This window comes from Anser brachyrhynchus (assembly GCF_964034855.1).
Source record: "Anser brachyrhynchus genome assembly, chromosome: Z".
Taxonomy (NCBI): domain Eukaryota; kingdom Metazoa; phylum Chordata; class Aves; order Anseriformes; family Anatidae; genus Anser; species Anser brachyrhynchus.
The window spans coordinates 68,387,264-68,400,833 of NC_137697.1; the positions used below are offsets into that span (position 1 = coordinate 68,387,264).

General features: G+C 47.5%; 1 protein-coding gene across 1 annotated transcript in view; it reads left to right on the top strand.

Annotated features, from left to right (window-relative positions):
• Nucleotides 1-13,277: 13,277 nt before the first annotated feature.
• TMEM215 (transmembrane protein 215) overlaps nt 13,278-13,570 on the top strand; it is a 43,101-nt gene continuing 42,808 nt past the window's right edge. The window contains exon 1 of the mRNA XM_080573944.1: nt 13,278-13,285. The gene's annotated coding sequence lies outside the window, so the exon portion shown is untranslated. The remainder of the gene's footprint in view (nt 13,286-13,570) is intronic.

The following is a 13,570-nucleotide window of genomic DNA, read 5'->3' on the forward strand; positions in this document are numbered from 1 at the left end:
CATTTCCCCTTAGAATTTTTAACCTCTTCTCATTTTTTTTTTCATCAGCCCAGCTAAACAGCAACAGTGGAGCCCATGGAGGAAAACAAACTCAGAATGAAACACAAATTTACAAAACCTTCTGGGAGTCTCTATGGACAGTGAAAGAAATCTGCCCATACAGACCCAATGCAGAACAAATCAATTCAGTACTTGTCATCTCTACAAGTTTCTTCCATGTGGCACGAGTTGCCCTGATACCATTTTAACTATCAGCAGTCAGAAGGAAGCACAAAACCACTCTGAATGGTGGACTCCAGAGCACCAATAGTTCATGGAATTTTTCTGCATTTATTGAGGCTAAAATATTCCTGCCCACAAGGACGCTTCTGCATCACTAGGAAGTTTCGTGCTGGTGGTGCTGCCGGTACTCAGGCTTGTTTGTGCCGGCACTTTTCTGCACCTGGTGAAGCAATCACTGGAAAGCCTGACATCTGTAATGTTACTGTGCCTCACCAAAGTATCCCTTGTACCATGACTAGGTGTGACATACAGATGGGTGGAAAGACTTGCTAGCCTCTTATTGCCATCTTCTGGGTCAGTCTGATCTGGAATTGTTAGCCGTGCGGTCAGAGCACTGCCAGCTTAAAGCACAAAGAGGCAGGTGGTGCCTGTCGTGCAGCACGGGCACACAGAGGGAAGGACACCGTGCTCCTTCCAGCCTCTCTTGACCCGAAGCAAATGAAGTGCAGAATTACAGGGCGGTATTGGAGAGATTCAGAGGAAGCAGCACAGCGCCGATGTAGTTGTCATAGATGGCAAAATTCTTCCAAGATATGTCAAGAGGAACTTCTTTACCATGGCACTGCTCTACCAGCTGGAATAATTTTTGCATGCACTTTCCATGGAAAACAACTCTTAAGATTACTTCAGATTCTTAAGAGTTCTTTTACCAAAGGTCATTTTCGGGCAACTTTGCATTTAATTTCTAGAGATGTAGTCATGACAAATTGGCTCAAGGAAATATTTTTTTCCAGAATTTGTTTTCCTCTCTGTGAGGGGCTTATTACTGACCTCTTCTGGGTCAGTTTGTGCAGCTGCTTTAAGCTGTTCACACAAAGGCTTTGCACTTAAGAACTGAGAAGCAAAAAGTGATTATTTAATGCCTCGCCACACACAGAAGGGGGCTAGGATTTAACAGGCTAATAGGGGAGGTGTCAGCTTCCTCAGCACCCCCAGAGGAGCCCCAAAATGTCCTTGCTGGCAGGGAAGACATCAGGCCTGGAGAATATTCCCCAGGGAGCAGCCCCATCTCCACCAGCACCAGCAGGCTGGTGAACTGATGTCCTCACCACCTGCAAAAACCACAGGGAAGGGAAGGGAAGGGAAGGGAAGGGAAGGGAAGGGAAGGGAAGGGAAGGGAAGGGAAGGGAAGGGAAGGGAAGGGAAGGGAAGGGAAGGGAAGGGAAGGGAAGGGAAGGGAAGGGAAGGGAAGGGAAGGGAAGGGAAGGGAAGGGAAGGGAAGGGAAGGGAAGGGAAGGGAAGGGAAGGGAAGGGAAGGGAAGGGAAGGGAAGGGAAGGGAAGGGAAGGGAAGGGAAGGGAAGGGAAGGGAAGGGAAGGGAAGGGAAGGGAAGGGAAGGGAAGGGAAGGGAAGGGAAGGGAAGGGAAGGGAAGGGAAGGGAAGGGAAGGGAAGGGAAGGGAAGGGAAGGGAAGGGAAGGGAAGGGAAGGGAAGGGAAGGGAAGGGAAGGGAAGGGAAGGGAAGGGAAGGGAAGGGAAGGGAAGGGAAGGGAAGGGAAGGGAAGGGAAGGGACAGATAATACATTTTAGACTAACAGATGGAATTGCATTTTGTTACTGATAATTAACTTGTGAAACTCATTGCCAAGAATATTGCTGAGATCAGAAGCTCTGTAACACTTAAAGGCAGTCATCTGCTGGGCTGTAAGAGCACTCACCATTTCGAGAATGACAAAGGGAACAATCTGTCATCCTTTTGTCCATATCAAATCAGATCTGATGAAAGAAATACTTTTTGATGTAGTCCTGCATTTCTCCAGGAAGATCGGTTTTTACACTCCTCTGGTGCAGGTGGTAGTGCCCAGGTCTGGAAATGTGTTGCTGAGCCAGAAGGGTCATGGTATCTACTGTGTGTAGCAGATAAACTATTGGCTCTGAAAACTTTGAGTGAGTTTCAGAAAACAGAGATATATTCTGCAGAAAATCTTAGTTGATTCACAAGGCATATCCAAATACAATTTGTCCTGCCAGTTTAAATTTTAATCTCAAAAAAGTGTAGCCTGGTAGATATTACAAGCAGGTTAACGATGAGGATTTCCAGTAACAGCGATTAGATATTTGTTAAATGTTTTTCTAGTTGTGAAAAGGCACTAGGATTTTCTTAAATAATGAAATAAGTTAATTAGAATATGATTTTGTAAATATTAACTAACCATATGATAACACTTAGAGTGTGAAAAATGAAAATATTGTTACTGTTATCACTTCAAAGAGTTTCTCCCACAAACACAATGTTTTTGCTGGAATGTTTGTTTCAGATTTGTCTCTGGGATGTGCATTCATCAAGCAAAGGCTTCCGCATGTTGCTTAAGGGCATGAAACACCTACTCAAAGAGCTTCAAAGAATGCTCTCTTCCCCCTTAGGAAACCGAAATCTCTCTAGGACCCGTCCTCAGCTCAGGTAAATTGTTTAGCTCCAGAACCGAGTGGAATCATTGCAGCTGATACAAAACATGTCCGTTCTGAATGCTTTTGCTCCCCCTGTGCCTCCTTCACATCTATTCAGGCAAGAAAAGACCATAACTTCGCCCAGTTTGACTTCCACCATAATACAGAGGTACAGTGCGGTTGCAACCTCAGCTCCAGAACCCATCTGTAGCACCCTTATACACATGTGATGCTCTCATACATCAAAGCAGTGTAAAAATCCAGCTTAGCAAGGCAACAAGGAAAGCTATAGATGGTTGGAGGTAAAAGTTTTGTGCTGTACCTGCTTGTAAAGAAGGGAAAAAAAAAAAAGAAAGTGGGACCCAGGGAAAATTTAAAGCATAGTAAAGCAAGCAAAACATAGAAAGAGATACCTACTGGCAGCATATACTTACAAAGCAGCATTAATTCAATGTGTTACAATGCCAGATGACTGATACTGAAACATTTGTCTGTACAGTCAAGGCGAAATGGTTCCAGCTGATCCACGACAATATGAAGCATAAAGAAGTACAGAAAAGGGACTTCTAGTGGTCAGAAGGAGAATATAGACCGACAGCTACTGTGGGTGTAAGTAGCCAAGCAACGAGGTCAGCTTTAACGTCCAAACATTCCCCAAGGCTTCCATTTACTCCTATTGTCAGCAAGGCTCAGTCCTGGTGCAGGACATGCAGGGCTGCTGTGGTCCCTGTGTCATTTCCATCACCAGTGCTGTACCACTTGCTAAGGCAAGGAGCACAGCTTCAGCAGAAAGTGCTTCTCAGTGGGCATGACTTGAAAAGGCCAAACTTGGCAGAAGCAGAATTCTCTGCAAAACAAACCACACGGAAATTGCTGGGTTGTGCAAAGGGCGTTTTTGACCCCAAGGCTTGATAGAAATGGAGAAAAGTCAGCAAGCACAATGAGGGGGACTCCTGTCAGGGCATAAGCATATCATCTCCACAGAGATCTGAGGGACAGAGTTAACTGTGGGGAATCCAGAAGAGTCTCTCCTGGGTCAGCTTTCACTAGGGATGCACCAAAAGCCAGCAGTTGGTGTGTTTTAGGACCTGCTGTACATCTCCAGTGGTGAAACAAGAGATGACATTGCAGTTGCTAATTCAGACTGTTTACCTCATTTAATCTCCAATAAAATAATTGCTACTTGAGTATAACTACAAAAAAAAGTTTGGCCAGTAGACAAGAGATGCCATTTATTCCTCCCTGAACAGCTCTCATGAGGCTGATGCTGCACATCTCACATGAAAACACAACATATTAGGCTGAAGTCGACACCTGTCCAGACCCAGGCTTTTTGCTGTTACAAGCCTGTTGTAGACCCATTGCTTTTGGGGAACAGCTAGTTCCACTCTCGTGCATACAGAACAAGCTTGTGCTAGGCAGGTTTAGCCCAAGATAGCAAACGCTCTGGACCAGATCCTTACTGAGACCCAGGGAGGCCTAAAAGTAATGTTAGGTGGAAGGCTAGCTGTGTGTGGGGGGACAGCCTTCCTTCCTTTCCCTCAACAAGAGAGGCGAGGTGAAGCAAAGTCTTCCCCCACAGCTGGCACGCATGCTGACGCACAAAGATAGGTACATGTGAGTCAGAGCAGTGTTACATGAAGATAAGCCACCAAATGGTCCAGGAGCTGGCACTGGAGAATTATCAGTTGTTTTCCTTTGTAATAGTAATTGTAATTGGGGGTGGGGTGGGGGATGACAGTACGTATTTCCTATATCCATAATAAATCATCTTCCATGTACTGTCTACAATTTCTGAAACTTACAAAAGTGTGTTTTCACTTTTCTAATTGAGGTGGAATAAAAATTTATATGTATTTCAGCGCTGCTTTTTAAACCACGCACTGATATCGCAGCAGGATATTTGTTCCCTTATTTAAATAAGAAAACAAAATGCCAGGTGCTGAAAAGAAAAAGCTTTCCACCCCTGAAATGGCATGCAGCCTGGCACCTGTGAAATGTAAGGTCTTCGGGATATGACATAGGATGACCATATCCTCCAAGAACACTTCTCCAGTTGTATCAGAGTTGCAAACTGTTTGTATCTCTTCCCTCTGTCTAACCTTCAGACTTTACATGGGAGGCATGGGCAGTGATGGCCCTTCTAACCCTAACCCATGCTGAGAAGCTGACATTTAGGGGAGCAGTTAAACACCTGGGTGAGCTTTCAGTGACCCTTCTCTCAGGAAATGTTCTGCTATTCTGACAATCTGTATTTTTGTCACTCTCTCGGCTGCAAGTCTTGCCCACGTCCTGTTGTAGGTCCACCAGTGTCTGGAAGAGGAGTGAGAACTGAAAGCAAATGAACACCTCTGCTTAGAGAGAACTGCAGGCTGTAAAGAAAGGAGAAAGAGAAACATGACAGGCATGTGTGGAAAATCAGACAGAAGAGGAATACTTAATGAAAAATGTACTAATGTTTAGACTGCACAAGCTTAACTTCAAAAGAGCAGCAATCTACAGTTAAATCTATTGAATAAGCAAATTAAATCTTCACCTTCCTTGTTGACTGGTTTTCAGAGCACGATATCCTAACCAATATTTATTTGCTTAGCATTCACCGCTGGAACCAACGGTGACAATTTAGTCAGCCCAAGAAACCAAAACCAACAAATGGAAAACCATATTTCATTCCAATTAAACTGCTATAGTAATTCTTCCCTCTTTGGGTATATTTTTGCTATATTTTAATTATGCTTCCATATAAAAAATGTACCTAAAACTATTTCATATGAAGGCCACACAAAACAACATCCTAAACTAGGGCTCTTTATGGTGACAGTCTGACACATTTTTGTGACTCTTGTGACATTGGGCAGCAAAAGCTGAACAGCAGAGGCTGGCTGTGAGACTTTTCATTCCGCATCCTCTTGCTCACTTACGTGTTCAGGAGGGACAAGAACCAGCAAGACCATTTTCAGGTGAATTAAAACACTGTCACAACTGCACTGTAACAGTGCTGCAGGCCTGGGGAAGGCAGCAAAGCCACAGCTCTGCAGCCCAAGGGAAGGCCCTACAGGAGACGAGACGTGATCTTTCCTGGTGTGGAAGAAACCTGGGGTGAGGATTTCCTCCTGACTCACAGCAGGCTGATCAGGAGCTGGAGTCTGGGCTGAGCTGGAGATGATGCCACTGGGCTCAGCTAAGAAAACACCTTGCCCTCCTTCTTCCTTGTGCTATGAGGTGTGGATTTGGAAGTCCTTATCCATCTCTGCCGCCACTTCTCTGTTCGGGTTGGGAATGGCCTTGCTGTTTCCTTGCTCTTTCTCCTACCTCAGGAGCACCCCAGAAGGCAGCACCTCAGCACCTCTCTCTTGTGGTCCAGGCAAAGCCCTAGCTGCTCACAGGGGAGGCTTAGATACACCAGAGAGAACTGGTACTAGAGACGCACCTGTCTGGGAAAAGAAGAGGTGTTGTCTGCATCAGCTGAAGTGCTCAGGTACACCAAGGCCCTGCAAACATCACTCTCTTGCTTAAACCTACAGCAATGCCAAGGTTGGAAACATCTTGCTGAGAAATAGAACTGCCAGCCTCTGTGTCACCTTCTATCACGGGATTCTCAGGCAGCCCCCACCTGCACACAGAAACACAAGGCAGCAGAAAACAACACAGTTTTCACACAGAAGCCTGAATTAATGCTATATGCTTTTAAGAACACACAGCAGAAGGAAAATGTGGCTCTTGATAAGGCCTCCAAAGACACTGCCATCTGTGTAGAGTTCTCACCGTATCTCCCATGAGCAAATATACCTGTACCTTTTGCTTTTGAAAAGAACAGCAGCAACATGAAAGACTAAATATGGTGTTATATTAAAGGTGCTGAAAAATGATACCATGTCAGCTTTGATGAAAATTATCCAGAGTTTCAAAGAAACTTCTAAAGAATCAAAAATGCTCTAATGTCACTAACTCACCTTACCATGAACTCACCACAAGATGGTAGCACAGACAGCATTAATCAGCAGCAGGTAGGAAATGATACCTCCCTAAGGAAAGATGTCTTATAAAGCAATGATTTGGTTTTAGGGTCGACCATGCATTTTTTATCAGTTTGCTGGCTTGACAGGCCTGCCTTTTCCTTTAATTCTTGGGACCTAGAGCAAGAGATGTGTGATGCTTTCCCAAGATCACCACAACTCTCACTATTTTATGTGTGTAGCTTAAAAGCCAACCAAGTATGTTATTGCAAAGTGCTGATGGAACTAAAATTACTTCATCAATTCAAAGTATCTGGAATTAGAGGGAAGCATCCAAAATATCACTTCTCTCTTATGTCTGTGTCCTGGAAGAGAGAGAAGTAATTCCTTTGGGAAAATAAAATCTGCATCCCCAGGAAAGCTCAACTAAACAGATAGATTCAGAGGAAGCTTGCCAGTCACACTGGAAATTTTAGCAAGTTTCACTCCTGTTCAAAGTACACATTGCAGACATGGTTGCAATGGTGGTCCAAGGTCCCCAAGAGCACTGGAAGAGCAGGACATGTGACAGCATGTGGCAAAAATCTTAATACAAGGTCTTGCAGATTTTCTGAGGAGAAATTACCTTTAAAACTTTGAAAATTTGCCAGATGGAGTATATAGTTCTTCTGACTGGCTATTTATGTAAGGGCAGCCAGTCAATGTAATCTTTTTGGATTTCCGCAAAGCTTTCGATACTTTTCTCACAGTTTGTTCTCAAAAATGTACAGCACATAATAGGATGCAGACCACATGGCGGCCTGCAGCTCCCTCATGAGGGGAGCAGAGGGAGCAGAGGGGCAGGCGCTGAGCTGTGCTGCCCTGGCTGCATTGGGAGCTGTCCATCATCTACAGGGCGCACTGGTGGCCAGCAATGGTAGCAGAGAGCACAATCCTGCAGACCCCGTGCCATGCCGGGCCGGAAAGGAATGTCCTAGTCCAGCAGCTGCTGAGATGCCTGGGGAACAGGACAGAAGCTTTCGTGAATGGACTGGTCAACACCATCGTGTGCCTGTGCAGTGAGGAGGCCCAGAGGCTGCTGGGCCTGCAGGAGCCCCACGTCGACAGGGAGCAGGAGAACAGCCCTGTGGCCATCCCGTGTCCCCCTGGGGAGGAACTCCCACCTCCAGCCCTGGACCTGCCAGCAGCACTGCATCCACAAGTTCCCCAGCACATCCCGTGCTGCTCCTCATTGGGGTACCGGCCACCTCACTGCCTCACACGTCCTCAAGGAACAGGAGTAGCCCCAACAGAACTGGGGCACATGGCAGCAACAGGTCCCTCTGTTAGTGCTGGTGTCCTCACTTAGTTCCCCTTGAAAGTGACACAAGAGCTTGCAAAAGTCACTGGACGGATTCTGTGACATACAAAGAGCTGAGCACAGCAAGGAAGGTGCTGCCATTTCTGAGGTTTCTAAAGTTAGGAGTCCTAGCTCTTTGTTTTAAGGAAAGATACTGCAGAGCACGCAGAGGTGTGGGACGTTTCTAACACCAGGTGTGTCAGAAGTACTTGAGGAGGGACTGTGGGCTGTGCTGAGCCCTGACGTGGACACACCTGGAGATGCACAAGGGGACAGAAATCTTGCAGGGGTCACCTGGCTCCATTTTGTCCATTTTAGGCAAGACGACTTCCACCAGCAATGATGCTGGATGAAGCAGCCCACACAGAGTTAGCTGGGGCCCTTTGATAGTCCCTGTGTGCTCTTTCCGGAGTCCAGGTGCCTTCCAAGGAAGAAGGCTGTGAGCGTCCCGCAGGTCCTGTGCCTTCTCTGCCAGGCTTCAGAGGACCCTTGCAGGACCCAGAAATCTCAGAAGTTTCTGGGCAAAGAAATCTCACTTGAAGGCCGCGTGGTGGCAACTCTGCAGCCCTTTCTTCTCTTAGCAGAGAACCTCTCTTGCCTTACGCACAGCACAGGGCAACAGGACAAATGCAGGAACCTGCCTTAAATGTCGCCTAGGGAGCCACGCCTGTCAGAGTTTCAGTGCCTTCAGGAGGAGTGATGATGGCCTTGGGTCCAACGCACTGCCATGGCCTATTTCCCCTGTCTGAGGGAGGGCTCACCACCTGCCCGCTGGGCTCTTTGCTGCGATCCCAGGTGGATGCAGGGGATGGAGCAGCGACAGGGGTAACCTGGTGGAGCCGCACCAAGCTGTGAGAGAAAATGTCTGCCAGGCACAGACAGGAGAAAATGTCTGCCTGCCTGAAGCCTCCGCTGGGTTGGCCTAGGAACAGGGAGGGGGAGACAGGGCCACCCCTGACGTGTGCAGAGCACCTCACAGCGGTGCAGATGGACGATGGCAGTCATAAAGATGGAGCAGGACACTGGCAAATGGCTTCATCCCGCTTCAGGAAGGGGGAGACAGCTCGAGAAATTAAGCCCTTGCTTTCAGGGAGCAGCAGAAAGCAAGAAACATCCCGTCTGGGCCTTCTCAGGAAGAAGACTGGCATTAACAGCACCCCCTGGTGGCCCCAGTGCCAATGTCCTACACCCCTGGTCATCTCAGTGGTCTCAAAAGGGCCTGATTTTCGCCCGGGATGCAGTTGCTTGCTCTCAGAAACTGCCCATGCTGCATGTCCTCCTGTCTCTCTTCTGTGTCTGTGTTTTTTCTCGCTCCTGAAACAGGATGAAGCTTTGCTGAAATGTCGAGTTACTTAAAAACTATATGATTAATATCTAGATATTCATACAACTCAAAATGTATTTTTATATTCATAAAATTCACAAATTAATGAATAAATAGATATATATATATACGTTATCCTATAAATAGTACTGGAAAATATGACCTCTTGTAAGTCTGACTACTGTTTGAGTATGGAGGGTTTTTTTGCTTTTCAGACAAACCATCCCATTTTCAGGTGGGATAGAGTTAATTTTATTCCAACTCGCACGTATGGTGTTGTGTTATAGATTTAGGATGAGAACAATGCTGATAGCACACCGAGGTTTAGTTGTTGCAGAGGAGCAACAGGGGTAACCTGGTGGGGCTGCGCCAAGCTGAGAGAAAATGTCTGCCAGACACCAACAGGAGAAAATGTCTGCCTGCCTGAAACCTCCCCTGGGTGCCTGGGCCGTTGGCCTAGTGTAGTGGGTTTACATGGCAAGGTTTTGGTAGCTGGGGGCTGCATGTGCTGGCATGTGAGAAGAATCCAGAAACTGCCCCATGTTAGATTAGAGCCAGTTTCAAACGGCTCCAAAGGGAGCTGGTCAAAGCCAAGCCAATAATTGATTATGTTTGTGCTTCTGTGTGAGTATATTTAAGAAAGGGGAAAAAATAAAATAAAACCCTGCTATTCAACAGCAGCTGAGAGAGAAGACTGAGAAATGTGAGAGAGCCAGCCCTGCAGCCCCCCAGGTGAGTGCAGCAGGAGGGCAGGAGGTGCTCCAGGCACACAGCAGCAGTTCCCCTGCGGCCTGTGGAGAGGCCCCTGGTGGAGCAGGCTGTCCCCCTGCAGCCCATGGGTCCCACACGGAGCAGATCTCCACGCTGCAGCCCGTGGAGGAGCCCCCGGTGGAGCAGGTGGATGTGGCCTGGAGGAGGCTGCGGCCCATGGAGAGCCCCCGCAGGAGCAGGCCCCGGGCCGGAGCTGCAGCCCGTGGAGAGGAGCCCACGCAGGAGCAGGGGGTCTGGGGGGAGCTGCAGCCTGTGGGGGGCCCGTGCTGGGGCATTTTGCTCCTGGGGGATGGATGGACCCCGTGGTACAGAGCCGTGTGGGAGTAGCTCTTGGAGAGCTGCTGCCTGTGGGCAGCCCCCGCAGGCTCAGTTCGGGAAGGACGGCATCCCGTGGGAGGGACCCCACGTGGAGCAGGGGCAGAGAGGGACCGTGAAGAAGAGGTGGAGACGAAGTGTCATGGACTGACCACAGCCCCCATTCCCCCTTTTCCCTGCACCAGTCAGGGAGAGGAGGTGGAAGAGAGTGGATGGAGGGAAAGTGTTTGTAGTTCGTTTCCTTTGTTTCTCACTTCTCTAGCTTGCTAGTAATAAGCAATACATTTTACTAATCTCCCTACTCTGAGTCTGTTTTGCCCGTCACAATAATTGTTGAGTGATCCCCCTGCCCTTGTCTCAACCCTTGAGCCCTTTCCATCATATTTTCTCCCCTTTTCCTTTTGAGGAGGGGGAGTGAGAAAGCGGTTGTGGTGGAGCTCGGCTGCCCAGCTGAGTAAAAGCACCACACCGAGGAACATGGAAAGGGAGACAGAGCCACCCCGACATGTGATGAGCAACCCCTGATGTGCGGTAAACCTCCTGTGCTGCACGTCCTCCTTTCTCTCTTCTGTGTCTTTGTGTTTTTTCTTGCTCCTGAAACAGGCTGTAGCTTCGCTGAAATGTCAGGTAATTTTATGTATATGTAGATAGACGCATACCCTATCCTAAACATAGGACTGATATGTATGACCTCTCATAAGTCAGATTGCTGTTAGAGCATTGATAATTTTGTAATCCATAAGTATTTGCCATGCCAGAGTATTCTTGACAGTTTTTTGGAATGTACAGTGATCCCCAAACCCTGTCTGCTGTTATCTTGCTGATGTCCTCACTTCAAATTGCCTTTCTACTACCACCAATTGCTACTGCTGTGACTTTTAAACTATTTCCTGTTCCGTGTTTCCTGGTACTGTCTGTAATAGCGGTTAAATATATATAGCTGTATATTTGCCTTATAATGAAAGTATATTTGCTAGTGGTGATTTGTTTTGATTTGCAACAAACAGGAATCTCTAGTGAACAACACCTTTGTGTCCATGTGTATCATGGAATCCTTTGAGCTCTGTTGTGATCTCTGTAGGCCTGCAGGACAGGTGGCTCCCATCCTTTTTGGATGATGACTGTAGGTGTTTCGGCTTTCAGCCAAGGGGAAGTTACAGTATCTTGGAAGTTCTGGGCTTCTTCATGACAAGAAGTGACTTGCTACAGCCTGGAGTCTCAATTCATCGTTTTGACTTCCAGAGGGTGGAATAAAGAATGCAGACCAGCAGCAGAGTCCCCCACAGATTCTCAGCTGTTTCTCCAACCTAGTTAGAAAAGCAGAGGGGTGTTCCTCTGCTTCTTGCTGACAGTCTTTTACCTTTGTCCAATTTACCATCATTTGCCCTGCTGCGTCTATTGCAGATACTAACCCATTTTAACTGCATCCACCCCTGCCCAAGTCTGGTAATTCTGGTAAACCTGGTTCTTGCTCTAGGCATGCAGTTCTGTCTTGCTGGGCTGCAGCCCTGTCCCTTTGTCAAAATTAAGTTTTGTTTTTTTTTTTCATCCAGAGTAAACAAAGCATCTAACAACTGATAAACATCTGTCCATACTGGATCATATGCCCTAACTATACCTCTAAACATCCATAACACCTTTCCTGGATCTTCCTGTAACTGCAGCATCTGTTGCTGACACCCCATTCTATCTGCCATGCCACAGGCACATGCACACTATGCCCTGCCTTCACAGCACATGAGGTGGGCGGAGACAGTGTGAGCTCCTCTAACAGACCTGGCAGAGCACGATAAGCAGCCAGGGGTGCAGAAAGGGACAGAGAAGAAGAAACCAAGGCCATAGCAGCACAACAGGAGCACTGTCAGCATTAGCAATTGCTTGAGTTTGCAGAGACAAAACCTTTTTCCTGCCACTGTTTGACTTATTTAAATTGACTATTTTGGTTCTCCAAATTGTCCATATTCACCAATAGACCAGCTAGGTCAGGAAACTGGTCCTCCAATAATAATCACAAAAAGTTTAGGTGATGGACATTAAAACTGCCAACTTGTGTCCACCTTTGTTCTGCAGCACCAAATGTGGTTGTAGCGGGCCAAGATGTTTGACACAGTTCCACTGCCTGTCTCTTAGATAACCCCATAGGTGCCACCAGTTTTATGACAGGTTTTTGAAACCTTCACTAGTGGAGTACCTCTCACTATACCTTGTCCCATTTCCAAATTTCAGGATTTATGTGGAATTACAGTAATTTCAATTTGCCACCATGTCATTTCTTTACGGTCAGCTCTGGTGCCCCATGAGAGCCAGAAAACAGGTGAACTCACCCAGCCCCAAAGACTGATCTTCTTCAATAATTAACTTCACAACCTCTGCAAAAATCTCCTATTCTCTGGACAGGACAAGACGGCACCTTTGAAAGTGTGGAAAGCCTTACAAACTGTGGTGTCACCTCGTTAATCCAGAACGGTAATGAAATCTCCGTGCATTGCACATAATGGAGCCTGAAACATATTTTCAGTACCATGCTAAAATGAATCATGTTAGGATTTAGGTACTAAGCTGGAGTTTATCATGCAGTCAGATGCCTCATCGCCATCTTTGCAGACACAACCAACTAGCAATTGACCTGGAGGATCCATATCTGCCAGGCCAAGGCATACTGGGTGTACGTGGCAAGGTTTTGGTTATGGTGGGGCTGCAGGAGCTGCCCCATGCCAGACACAGAGAGTTCTATCTGACTCTAATGCACCTGCTACTGCCCAAAGATGGGTCCAGCAGAAATGATGATGGTACCTCAAGGGAAAACTTTTAAGAAAGGGTAAAAAACACTGTGTAGTAGCTGGGAGATGATTAAGAAAAATCAGAGAGAGACAGCCCTGCAGCCCCCAAGGGCAGTGCAGCAGGAGGCAGGAGGTGCTCCAGGCACACAGCAGCAGTTCCCCTGCTGCCTGTGGAGAGGCCCCTGGTGGAGCAGGCTGTCCCCCTGCAGCCCATGGGTCCCACATGGAGCAGATCTCCACGCTGCAGCCCGTGGAGGAGCCCCTGGTGTTGGAGGTGGATGTGGCCTGGAGGAGGCTGCGGCCCGTGGAGAGCCCCCCGTAGGAGCTGCAGCCAGTGCAGAAGCAGGTTTCCTGGCAGGAGCTGCCGCCCATGGAGAACACACGCTGGATCACCATGTTCCCAAAGGACTGCACCCTG